Source organism: Malaclemys terrapin, chromosome 6 (assembly GCF_027887155.1).
Source record: "Malaclemys terrapin pileata isolate rMalTer1 chromosome 6, rMalTer1.hap1, whole genome shotgun sequence".
Taxonomy (NCBI): domain Eukaryota; kingdom Metazoa; phylum Chordata; order Testudines; family Emydidae; genus Malaclemys; species Malaclemys terrapin.
The window spans coordinates 48,041,654-48,055,659 of record NC_071510.1 but is presented as its reverse complement, the minus strand read 5'-3'; positions in this window follow the sequence as shown (position 1 = coordinate 48,055,659).

Genomic DNA, 14,006 nt, shown 5'->3' with positions numbered 1-14,006 from the left:
GTTTTAGCATTGATTAATGCAAGAAGAAAGTCTGAGGTTTTTTAGAATTTCAGAGAATGCGGATAAGACGGGATAAGATTTTTCTGAAGTACATTAAATCTTGCCTCAGATTGGAACAAAGACTTCCTGCAAATAAGTATATGCAGAAACCATGAGAAACGCAAAAAGAGAATGACCTTAGTTTTATGATTATTTAAGCACAGAAAATTATGAGACATCTAGCTTTTTAAAAATCACTAATGTAGCAAATTGAAGTAAAAAACTCTTGATGCTAAGAATTTATTGTGAGCTCAGTTTCCAAAAACAGGATAGTGGGGATAAGCAATATCATGATTTAGATCAACTGAAGATCAGCCCCAATGAATATGGCCATGCAAATAGCACTGAATTGAACTTGCAGCATTTACAAAAAAATATTCACACATTACTGCAAGTAGCAATTTTCACTGTTCTTGCTCTAAATATTTGTTACATTTTAGCCAAAGGAAGTGAAAGACTCTTTATCCCTATATAAGGTACTCAACATTTGGCTTGTATAACTTTGAATGTTTTTTTCTTTTGATATCATAACATTGAGTAACAGAAAATCACTACCTACACCTTTCCAGAGGAAATAATCTTATGAAAAAAAAAATGAAGGAAAGGCTAAACCCATTGATTGCAACATCATTTAATACAGCCACGACAAGGGATTTGCTCTGGACTTCTTCTTCAGTGCCACTTTTAGATTTAGCCGAGGCTTTGTCAGGATAATTTCAAGAGGATCAGGTCTTGTTTCACAGTTTAGCCCCAGCATTCCTTTTGTCTTTACCAATATCGTCCCGTTACCTTATGATAAGCATAAACAGCCTCCCCAGCAATAGTACTGACAGAATTTCTCCATGCAGAATAGTGTAATCAAACTGGTTCTGCTGTCAAGATTAGTATTTAATTAAACACAAGAAAAACCCACAAAAAACATAATACTCTGGACCTTTAATCACAATATTTATGGTTGTAAATAAGACTTGTGAGCAGACCCATAATTAGAACAGAAAAGGTGGAGTAGGAGAATAAGTTTACCTCAGCAGTAAAAATGTGTATGTCACACAAAAACACTGGAAAAGATGCATCTCTCTGTTTATGCATGTCTGTGTACATAAATGATGTAAGCAATATTTACACATATGTACTTATATAAAAAAGGAAGCACAGAGTTTGGAATGGCTGTATTACTTGACTAGGGCAAAGCCCTGAGTAACTTTTGGGGATCAGCCCAAATGAGTGCTAGTAAAACTTTTGCATCAAGCTGCTCTGTGTTTGCCCCCTATTTAACACAACTAATTTAAGAATGATTTAGGCATTTAGAAAATTGGGATTATTTTTATATTTTTCCACTTGGAAAGCCAAGTTGCCTATTTAATACAAGTTCACCTGTACAGACTTCTAGGACAGGAAAATAATAATACACTGATTACATTTCTAAACCTGATCTTATAACAAGGCTCACTTACTGCAAGAGTGCCTCTTCCTGGCCAGGCATGATATAACAGCTTATTTCTCCTTTGGTGTCCCCTGCAGATAGTCATTCTGTTTCTGTGGTGGTTTGTCTTCATGATTCAGTTCTCCATCTGGGTCACTGTATAATCCACCTTCTGGGGTATCAGAATCTCATTGGACAAGGTGGGGCCTCCAACACTCCTGTACTACTTTCCCATGACTGGTAGAGAACCCCAGACCCTCACTCTACGCTAGGTTTTAACCCAGGGACCCTATAACCAGCAGCCAAGATCTTCGCAGTTCCCTTCCTTATTGCTGTTTCCCAGGCTTCTTCTTATCCTACCTCCATAACTCCTGTAGGATTGATCATTCTTCGAGGGCTTATCCCTCCCACCAAGTTTTTTTGTTTACAGAGAATAACTACAGATCCTCCACCTACAGCCTTCCTCTTTTTTATAAACCAATTCCCTCTCCTTCCCCAGCTCATCTTCATCTGCAATTAGTGTTTTTAAATCCCTCCTTTCTGGTGCAACTGTGAAGGTTAACTGGCCCCTTATGAGCCACCTTAACCCCTTCATGGATGGTTATGAGATGAACACCGCATCACAGACCGAAAATAGTTTTTTAATGAAAAATATCATAATTAAGTCCAGTAACTCAAGACCTTCCTGGGATAGAAATAAATGCTGTATACCACATATAAAAGCTTGGAATATCCCCCTTTACAATAGTATGATGCTTCCATTTTTGCCCTAATGGACAATGAAATATTAGACCCAAATCATGGTACCAGTCCAGAATTCAATATTGTTCAGGTTGGGACTCAGGCCAATGCTATTTATAAGGAAAATTCCATGAGTTGGGGGCAAAAAGATTCCTCTATGGTGAAATTCTTTGGAGACTGATTTTTTTTTTAAATGGTAACTGTTTGAAGCTGAAGTTTGGAATGTTACAGCCTTGTTATAAGGTCAGGTTTAGAAATGTAATCAATGTATTATGGAGAGGGGACTAATGGACAGTGTGTCTCAGTCTGCCAAATGCACAATATATTATATCTATAAGCAGAGCTGGTATTACCACTCACAGTTAAAGTTGCCCAACATTTTTCATTATAAGCCCCTCTATATAATAGATTTAAATTTTGGCAAAGTTATATTTTTCAGGCTGAAGTTTTCTTTGCTGGATGATTGCCTCAAGCTGAACCTTTTGGGACAGTTTTGAACAGTTGTTTTGCCCATATTAAAAAAAAATCATGCAACCCTTTTCTTTCAGAAGCTCTGGTGCTTCAGGCTTTGGAACAGTGTCTTGAAGTTTGGTAGGAGTGTAGCCCTAACATTCAGGATGTGCTTTTTGCTGCCTCTGTGAAAATCTACCTAAATCTGGCCAAGTTGTAAGCCTAGAAAAATCTCAGTTTTCACACGCTCAGATACTAGTTTGGCAGCTAAATTCTCCAAAATGTCATCTGTGCTGAGCATGCTCCCATGCAGAACTGCAGGGGCTGAGCAGGACTTTCCCTGCAATTGCTTTTATTATCTGACAAGGGAGCTGCTGTAGCACCAGACTGAGAGAAGAGACTGTATCTCCTGTTCTCTCTGTTTCAAATGCTGGCACCCTGGTAGCATGGAAGGAGGAAGCAGAGGGATGAAGAAGTGAGTTGAGTGAGGGGAGGAAATGGGGTTTGCAAAACCCAGAGCATGGGAAGAAGCTAGAGGTGGGATTGGAGAGGCATGGGGGAGGAGGAGTTAAGGAAGAGTAGAAGGAGAAGGGGATGGAGACGGGACTGTGGGTCCTAAGGTCCAACCCCTGCTGGAGGATCTATTGTCAGTATGATTCCACGTGAAGAAATTTCAGTTTGTTTTTAAGAATATTTAGGAAATTATATTAAAGAAACCCGTACATTAAAAGAACATTAACGTTGAAAAATCAAGGACTCAAAAAAGTTAGGAAATGCAAAAATTGGTTGCGCAAGGGACCCAGCACCTCTGTGCATATGCATTATGATAGTCTTTAATCACATGAACACATTCTCAGTTTGCATAGGAAGGGTCTGTTCTGGGAGTGAATCAGAGTTGTGGAGCAAAGGAAGCTGTTATCTGTAGGCAGGGCCGGCTCTAGGCATCAGTGCTCCAAGCATGTGCTTGGGGCGGCACTTTCCAAGGGGCGGCACTCTGGCTCCTTTTTTTTTTTTAATTTTTTTTGCTTAGGATGCAAAAAGCCGGGAGCTGGCCCTGAGCAGAGGTGAGCTGCAGCGTTGGGGGGTGCGGGGAGGGCCGCAGGAAGTAACCCGGGGGGATGGCAGAGGAACCGCCCCCCACCACTGCAGCTTACTTTCACTCCGCCTGCTCCCCTGAGTGTGCCGCCGCTGCTCCGCTTCTCCCCCCTCCCTCCAGGCTTGCCGCAAAACAGCTGATGCGGAGTGGAGGTGAACTGCGGCAGTGGGGGGCGCGGGAGGGCCACAGGAAGTAACCCTGGGGGGGGGGAGAGGAACTACTCCTCCCCCCCAGCTCACCTCCGCCTCCTCTCCCGAGCACGCCACCGCTCCACTTCTCCCCCTCCCAGGGACAGAGGGGTAGGAGGGGAAATGCAGCGTGCCCGGGGGAGGAGGCGGGGCCGGGGATTTGGGGAAGGGGTTGGAATGGGGCGGGGAAGGGGCGGAGCCGAGGGGCGCAGGAAAATTTTTTTGCTTGGGGCAGCAAAAAACTTGGAGCCGGCCCTGTCTGTAGGACCCCTATTTCATTCGTTGTAGAATTTGGAAGGTGTATAAGGAAGGCAAAGAATAGGATCTTGTTTAAAGAAGTTGAATGCTTCTATAGAACTGGATTCTATCACTGCTTCTTGCACAGAGTTCCTATGTGATGCTAGGCAACTCAATTCAATCACTATTTTCACCGCTGTCCACTAATTGCGTATTTCTCATTTTTTGAGGTAACCAGCATGAGACCTCGTTGGCCAAATTTGCAGAAGTGCTGAGTGCTCACAACTACAACTGAAATTGACTGGGGCATTCTTCGAGCATATTAAGTTCTATTTAAAAATATATTCTGAAAAAATGAGTCCCTAGGTGAGTCTAGCTGGGCATCCAAAATTAGTGGGCAATTTTGGCATTGGATCGTGCACACTAAATAGGGCCTGCATGCACACACAATGAGGAGGTTAAAAAGAAATAGTGAATAACTACCCATTCACTAAATGAAGCAGGAGTCCTGTAGAAAAAAATAATAGGTGATCATGTAAGTAAAGAATATACCATAATAACACAAGGGCAACCTTAATTCCGGCATTTACTAAATTTTGTGTGCTTGACCTTGCAACATGAATCTTATTTTAATATAGTGTGGTGGTTGTCATATGCAATATATACCAGATATGTTGAGGAGATATTAATGTAATAAGCATGAGTAATCCCATTCTTATACAGAAAAACATGTGATTAATTCCTACTGACTTCAGTGATTTAACTTAAACACATGCTTAAGAAGTTTGCTAAAACTGAGCCAAATTGCAGAACCCCTGTAACTGTGTGATAACCTGCCAGAGAAATACAGCTAAGACTCCACGTTCTCTTTCAGTTTATCCAGTCCATTAGATACTACTTAGATCATCAAGGACAATTGTGGAATTTGGAAACAAATATCAAAGATACTTGTACCAATGAGCTTCTAAGATAAATGTTGCACCACTTAGTTTTCAAGCATCACATGAACTAGAGCAGTTGGGAGGTAGTGTGGAACCACAGTTGGGGATAGAAGTTGAAGACTGAATGCAGCAAACATGAGACCTTCCATTTAATAATTTTATGTGCGACATTTCTACATTTCCAAGACTTCATGAAAATCTTACTGGTCCTGTAGAAGTCTAATTTATGTTCTAAATGTACATTTCTATTTAAAGAAAGCTAAAACAAAACAAAAAACCCACCAAGGAAATTCCCAGATCAAAAGCATTATTAATTAAAGTTAAGATTGCTACACTACTATTAATGATAGAATTAATAGAAACCAAAAATGGTACAGTTAAAGATATATTAACCATTAACAAATATAGAAATGCCATGGCCCTGATCCTGAAATCATTGGGGCTACTTACAATAATGAAGTTAAATGATTATAGGATCATGACCTAAATTAAGATATAATGTATGTAAAGATTTTTATACCCTTATACACCGCTACTTCGATATAATGTGACCCGATATAACACGAATTCAGATATAACGCAGTAAAGCAGTGCTCCGGGGGGGCGGGGCTACACACTCCGGTGGATCAAAGCAAGTTCAATATAACACGGTTTCATCTATAACGCAGTAAGATTTTTTGGCTCCCGAGGACAGCATTATATCGAGGTAGAGGTGTAGTTCTTAAGTATCAGAAGGGTAGGCATGTTAGTCTGGATCCGTAAAAAGCGACAAAGAGTCCTGTGGCACCTTACAGACTAACAGACATATTGGAGCATAAGGTTTTGTGGTGTCTAGGAAGTGGACCTCCCGTGTAGATTGGTCCAGGCTGAGGTTGATGGTGGAGTGGAAGCTGTTGAAATCGTGGTGGAATTCTTCCAGAGTATCCTTCCCATGGGTCCAGATGATGAAGAATGGCTAGAATGGCTGTGAATGGCTAACCAACTACAAAAGCAGTTTCTCCTCCCTTGGTGTTCACACCTCATCCTCCCTGATTGAACTAACCTCGTTATCTCTAGACTGATTCTTTCCTGCATATTTATACCTGCCTCTGGAAATTTCCACTACATGCTTCTGACGAAGTGGGTATTCACCCATGAAAGCTTGTGCTCCAATATGTCTGTTAGTCTATAAGGTGCCACAGGACTCTTTGTCGCTTCTTATAGTTTTTGAGTTCTTTAACATGAGGTAGTTAGCAATATCACTCTTCAGGGAGTTCCTGTTCTGTTAATAAATAGGCCTCATATGTTACAGCTGTCAATCTGGCATCATGTAAGGTGGATTTTAAAAAAGATGGGTTTTTTTGCATGGGGGGGTAATCTTTTAAAAAAATCAGATTTTTTAAAATTTTGAGATTTAAATTATAAAGTATTTTTCTTTTTAAAAATAAACCTGTTTAAAATGAAATCTGAATTTAATACAAAATACCTTAAAGTCTAAAAATCTTATTTATAATATCTTAGAACATTTAAATAAAAAATAAATATGCTGAATCCATGGGCCTCTAACTCTAACTCAAAGTTTGTGATAATGGCTGCTTTTCTTTATAAAAAAAGAATCAGTGAGAAAAGATCTATTTTTGAGATAAAACTGTGTAAATATAGCACAACAGGTCAGCCCAAGTAACTTAGGAAACTGTCTCATTTTCAAGAGAGTCTTAGGCAATTAAGAACTTAAGCACCATTACTTTCACTTAGGCAAATTTGCAAATTTTCCTAGGCTAACATAAGCACTTTAATTCACTAAATTAATCACTCTGTTTAGTAAATCATTTAGTTGTAAATGTGAAATATGTTTTGATAAGAGAAGTTCATGTATCCAAAACATAAGGACATTTTGTTTGATAAATTTTATATACTGTTTCGTAAGTTTTTAAATTAAATACCAGTTACCACCCTTATACAGCCTGACACAAATCATGATCAAAAAGTTAATTATCTAGTAAATAAGCACTATACAATTCACCATTTTCTAACATACTAAAAATGTAAATTAATAAGAATCTGGAAATATTAAACTACATATTTACTTAAATAAATGCATATAGTTATCATGTGCCTTCCTAGGTAGCAAAAAGATGTACCAAATCTAGGGTAAAGGCTCTATTTAGTTGTAAATCAACATGTTTTAATGGTTATAGCAATCAATGATAATGCATCTTTCTTTAGAAAATAACAAGTACAAATGGAAAGGCTGATTAAAATTGATTATTTAAATCAAGACTTTCTACTAGGTGATTTAAATCATGATAGAAGTCACTGATTTAAATCATCTTGATTTAAATCAATCCACCCTACTTTCATGAGCATTTTATTAACTTTTAATTTAAAAAAAAAACCCAACTTTTACCAGTTTTGATTATAATGCAAAATTAAAAATGAAACTAGGGAAATATGTTTTATTTTTTAATACAATTTAATGGTTTTCTTCTTTCATGATTGTGAATCACATTTGTCTTCAACAGTCATAAATAACTTCTAATATATAAGACTTGAAGGAGTTTTGGAAAATGTATTTCCTCGCTCATATATTTTTCAACATACTGAATTGTATCTCACTAACATTCTTCTACTACAACGAAAAATGTAGTGCTCTGCTACAATATGACAACGTTTCCTTAAGGGTTTGTGATAGACCCAGACCAGTGGGGTACAGGAGTCTGGTAGAGGACAAATATACTGGTCACTGGATGAGTAGATTTCTGTTCCCTGAGTGACCAGAGCAGTGGCTGCACTAGAGGAACCTGCTAGAACCAGTTAAGGCAGACAGGCTAATTAGGACACTTGGAGCCAATTAAGAAGAAGCTGCTAGAATCAGCTGCTAGAATTAGCCTAGAAGAAGCTGCTAGAATTAGCCTAGGCAGACTAATCAGGGCACCTGGGTTTTAAAAGGAGCTCACTTCAGTTTATGGTGTGAGTGTACTGCTGGAGGACTGAGGACCACAAGCATTATCAGACACCAGGAGGCCGGTCCTGTGGTGAGAATAAGGAAGATGTTTGGAGGAGGCCATGGGGAAGTAGCCCAGGGAGTTGTAGCTGTCATGCAGCTGTTACAGGAGGCACTATAGACAGCTGCAGTCCACAGGGCCCTGGGCTGGAACCTGGAGTAGAGAGTTTATAGCATTGCAGGAAAAGAGACCTGAGGTGGGATAAAGGTAACATGCATTTGCGTGGAGCATATTGCTGAAAAAATTTCATTTCAGTGACCATGGGTATGGTTTTAATATCTAGATCATGTTTTTAACAGAAGTAATGTCATCTATTGTGCCCCCCAGGTGGAGAGAAGAGAGCTCCAAGGGCAGTTTGAACCTCCTGTTAAATTCTCTCTTGATGAGTGGACTCATCTCTCTCATGATACGGTGTAAAAATTTTAATTAGGATTCTAACCAGCACCCATCTTCAGCCTCTTATTTGGTTTGGTTTTGTATCATACTGTTTATTGAATCAGCAAATTCAATACTGAAGTGAAACAAAGGGTTAGATTTACAAAGGGGAATTAGGCACCTAACTGCTATTTGAAACCACCAGACACCACTGGCATTCACAGAACCCTTAGTCGCCACTTAACACATTTGGAGTCTACGTTCTCACTATCAAAGTTTCCAAGGTACCTAAATTTTAATAGCTGGGCATGCGAACAACATCCTCGGCCTTGAAGCTGTCCAGAAGCTTGACATCTACTTCATGGTGGGATTTGCAAACCAGATGTTCCGCCGCTTACCTGCATGTGGGGCACGATTCAGTAGGTGTTCTTGGAGGAGGTTGCCTAATAGATCAGGCCCCACACAAAATGCAGCTGCTACAGAAGGAGAGGTGATGCCTATCTTAAACATTTAGATTAGTGGTTAAGGCAATCATTATGGTGGGAGACCCAAGTTCAAATCCCTGCTCCACACCAGGCAGAGGAGTCTCGGGTTCTTCCTTACCCTTGATGAGCGTTCTAACCATTGAGGTAAACATTATAGGAAAGGTGGGGCAGTGACACTAGAAAATACATGGAAGCGAGTGTTGGGACTCCATCTCCACAGGAGAGTACAGAGCAGGGTAGTCACTCCTGGGACTCGGGACTACCTAGGGCTGATTAGGACCCCATGCCCAGAGTTGTGTGTTATGTTTTGTCCCCAAATTATTAATGCCTAATACAGTTCCCTCAGCCATGACATTTTTAGCAAGATCTCCATTTCTGGATTTATTTTTGCATGCTTTGCCAGTGTTTAGACATTGCCTTAGTACAGTGATGCTACTTGAGAAGATGTTGGCCCTTCTTAAGAACCTCAAATTTCTATTGCTCAAGTGCTCATCTGTTTCAAATTGACAGTAATAATCCAAAATGTAACTAATTTGATAATTCCTTCATTTTAAATATACCTCACTCAATAGTTTTCTGTTTCCCTGATTGAGTAAATATAGTTTTGGTACTGTTCATGAACTACATTATAAAATCAGTGGTTATATTTTCCGAAACTGCAGCTACCTTACATAGTTATATGAACTGACCCACACAAAGTGCAATTTAAGCTGTTATAATGCTACATATTTATGTAGATATCTTTTTTAAATGCATACAACCTGGAATTACATCTTTGTATTTTATGTGTAGGGTCTCTAGTTTGTATAATAATAGTTAAGTTAGAAAGCTGGAAAAAAATCAGTTGTTTTAATAGTGATAGACAATGTAGTAGACCTATTTTTATGGTTCAGTGATTAACAGAGTAATAGAACATGAATTTAAATGAAGTAATTTAAAACATTGCTGACTTGAAAAGTATGAGCTAAAATGACATGCTATACCTGCAAAACCTTGAACAAGTCTGTCTTTTTTTTCTTTTCTTCCCATTGTTTGGAATTTATTTGTATCTCTCGTTGCACATAAATTTGTATAATTTTTAACCATCATTGACTCATAGGAGTTTGATATCGTATAGAAAATTTACTTAAATATTAAATACAAGCTGGTTTAGGGTTTTAAAATGAAATACTTTATTATTATTTTTACACTGTCATCCTGGACTCACTTTCCCTCTAGTATCTGAGGAAATGAAAGCAATGAATTTATACTAAGAGGTGTGCCAAAACCAAAGATGTTTTCTGACTTTGGAAATGAGCAGAAATTAGCTAGAGCATTACTAAGTTAAAAGGCAACTACTTAGGTAAATTATGTGCCTCTCAGTTTGAAACACATTTACAGAGGAAGGCCTAATTTGCATGTAATGAAAGCTTTCCAAGTTTTCTCATGAATTTATAATGCTATGAAATAAGATTGAAAAACACCTTAATCTGGCTACTAGTCCCTGCATTGTGGTTTTCGTTATGCACTATTTCTGACATTCTTTAGTGTATTATTCAAATGAAAATTAAGTGCTTGTACAGTATTACATAACTGTGTGCTAAGTATTAAAATATTAATATCTATATTTAGCTTGTTTAGGGATTTATCCAGCAAGAAGATACTCATCATCTTCCAGGGCAACAAGTCCAAAATCATGGAACTTGGCTGAATGGGTAATGATTCACTGAGCAGAAAGTGCATCTCGCTTTTGCCATTGAAAGTTAATTGACATGATGTGGCTCATTCCCAGTACAACTGAATTGCTGGAAAAAGATTTTCAACAAGTTTGGATAAATACTTAAAGCCAAGATCCAAACACTAATGAAAATCCACAATAACTCTACATTCATTTCAGGTTTAGTTAGGTTAGAGAGGGATCAAACAATCATCCAGATCCAAATTGTTTTCATAGTGACGGGTGTAGATCCAGAGCAAATGTATTGACTACAGTGGTGTTCTCAATTTACACAGATGTGACTGATGAGTAACTGTAAATGTTCAAAATGATAAAGTTAACCTTTTAAAAAAAACACATCAAAATGTTCATAGGTTCAAGTCTGAGGACTGTCCAAACATTTGGTTAGCTTCTGGATTTAGATGAATTGGTTTGCCCACCTCTAGAATCCTCTCTAACACCCTCCAACCCACCCTGCACACCAGCATAACCAAGGGGAGTTAGTCAATACTCCAAGAACTGCCTAGTGGCTAAGGCTAAGGCAATTGATGAATTCATCATGGAGTTGTAGGATTTTTGAAATGTGAGAGCAAGAGAGATCACTGGTCCTCAGATCTGCAAAAGCGCCTTCTGCCATGGTAGACCATTTTACTATGTCTGGGCCCCGAGCTTTTGTTAGGCCCTTTAATGGGCACGCCCTGCTGGCAAAGTGGGGAATGAACCGTCTATAGTACCCCACTAGTTCCAGGAATGCTCTGACCTGTTTTTTCCAGAGTGGTCGGGGCCACTTCTGTATAGCTTCTAAATTGTTGAGTTGGGTCTTCACCAGGCCCTTCCCCACTATATACCCGAGATACTTGGCCTCAGCTAACCCAATCGAACATTTGGAGGGATTCACAGTCAGCCCCACCTTCCTCAGGGTGTCCAGGACCGCATCCACCTTCTCCAAGTGCATCTCCCAGTCAGGGCTATATAATAGGCTGCCGTGTACTTGCCAGGTGGTCGCAACAGTTTGTCCATGAGCTGTTGGAAAGTAGTAGGAGCCCCATGCAACTCAAAGTGGAGGACGGTGTACTGATACAGACCTTCTGGAGTTGCAAAGGCCGTCTTCTCTTTGTCAGCCTTTGCCAGGGGGATCTGCCAATAGTCCTTTGTCAGGTCCAGGGTAGACATAAACCGTGCTTTTCCCAGTTTGTCAATTAGCATATCTATTCAGGGTATAGGGTACGCATCAAATTGGGACACCTCATTCAGCTGGTGGAAATTGTTGCAGAGCCTCATACTGCTGTCGGGCTTAAGCACTAAAACCACAGGACTTGACCATTGGCTATGGGATTCTTCAATAACTCCTAAGGTCAGCATTTTCCTGACTTCTATCCTGATCTCTTCTCTTTTGGCCTCCGAGATCTGGTATGGCTTGATGTTCATCTTCACTCCAGGCTCTCTGAGGATGTGATGGTGAACCTCAGTAGTCCTGCCTGGCTTTTCCGAGAACACATCCTGGTTGCATTTGATCAGGCTGATCACTTCCAATCATTGTTCCAGAGTCAACTCCAGGGATATTCCCACCAGGTCGGGCTGGTTGCTTTTAGGGGATGGTGCTCCTAGTGCAATCACAGGAGCTTCTCTATCCTGCCAAGGTTTCAGCAGAGTTATATGGTAGATCTGCTCCAGCTTCCGGTGACCTGGCTGTCGGACCTTATAGTCGACTTCTCCTATAGCTTCTATTATCTCATGTGGCCCCTGCCACCTGGCCAGGAGGTTGCTCTCTGCCGTGGGTATGAGCACCATTACCCGGTCTCCCACCTGGAATTTCTGGGTCATTGCTTGGCGATTGTAGTATGTCTGTTGCACCCCTGTGCCTTCTCCATGTGTTTGCGCACAAGGGGGGACGACTTGCGCTATCCTGTCTTTCATCTACAACACATGTTCAATGACCTTTCTCCCTGGGTTCGGCTGTTCTTCCCAACCTTCTTTAGCTAGGTCCAGTATGCCCCAGGGGTGGGGACCATATAACAGCTCGAAGGGAGAGAATCCAGTGGAAGCCTGAGGAACCTCCTGTACCGCAAACAGCAAGTAAGGCAGCAGTGCATCCCAGTCTTTCCCATCGCGACTAACCACTTTCGGTAACATGTTCTTCAATGTCATATTAAAGCGTTCGACAAGGCCATCGGTCTGGGGATGGTAGACCGATGTCCTGAGGGGCCGTATGTGGAACATTGTACATAGGTCCTTCATCAGCTTAGACACAAAGGGGGTCCCTTGGTCCATCAGGATCTCCTTAGGTATCCCTACTCTGGAAAATATCTAGACTAATTCTTTGGCTATGGTCTTGGACGTGGTGTTCCATAGGGGTACGGTCTCAGGGTATTGGGTGGCATAATCTAGTACTACCAGAATGTATTGAAGGCCCCGGGCTGACTTCTCCAATGGCCCTACTACGTCCATAGCTATTCGCTCAAATGGGATCTCAATAATTGGCAGAGGTACCAAGGGGCCCTTAACTGACATATAAAATCCTCACATGTTGACCACTAGCATTGTAGAAAGTGTGCTTCATTTATTTTATTTTATATTTTATTTTATTTATCCATAGCCACCAAAAAAAGGAGGAGGACGTGGTGAAGGCGTTGATACAGGCACTGCGGCCCAACAAGAGGCTACCAGGGTACAGATGGCTGCCCAGCAAGAGTCAGTACACATCCAACAGGAGACAAACCAATTACTGATGAACCATGCGGCCCAAGATCCCTAAAGACATGCTATGGTAAATTGGGTGCTGAAAGGAAAATAAGGCCCCACGTATGCTTCACACTTTCCTGAAATTTAGAGTAATCTGATCATTCCAAACAAACTGTACAATGGCAAGCATAACACTCTAAGTTTGCCTCTAATACTTTTAGCAGAGAAGGATTTACACTATATGTCCTTTGGCTAGAGCAACTTAGAAAGAAACAAAGCTAAAGGACTCCATATGGGGAAAAACAAAACCACATTGCACCTTGTGGTTTAAATGTATTTTCATGAGTTAAGGTGACCGTTGCATTCCTCGTTAGTTTCGGAATGAAACTGAGCCACAGGTCAGAGACCCTGTGACTAATGAGGGAAAATAAAACTTCTAGTTCACTAGAAGAGTTGATTTATTGTCTTTGTGGAGTCTAGTTATTTTTATATCTTCTTTTTGCTGAGTGGTTTCCTCTGTAAAGCTGAGTTTGTAATGGAAGTTTGTTTTTCCCTGTGGCATTTCCTCTTCTCTCACATTGCTGCCTAATTTTAAAGGTGGCATTATTTTGAACTGCAGAGTTTTTGTTTGGAGTGTTTTGATTGCTATAGAACAGATAGATGGAACTG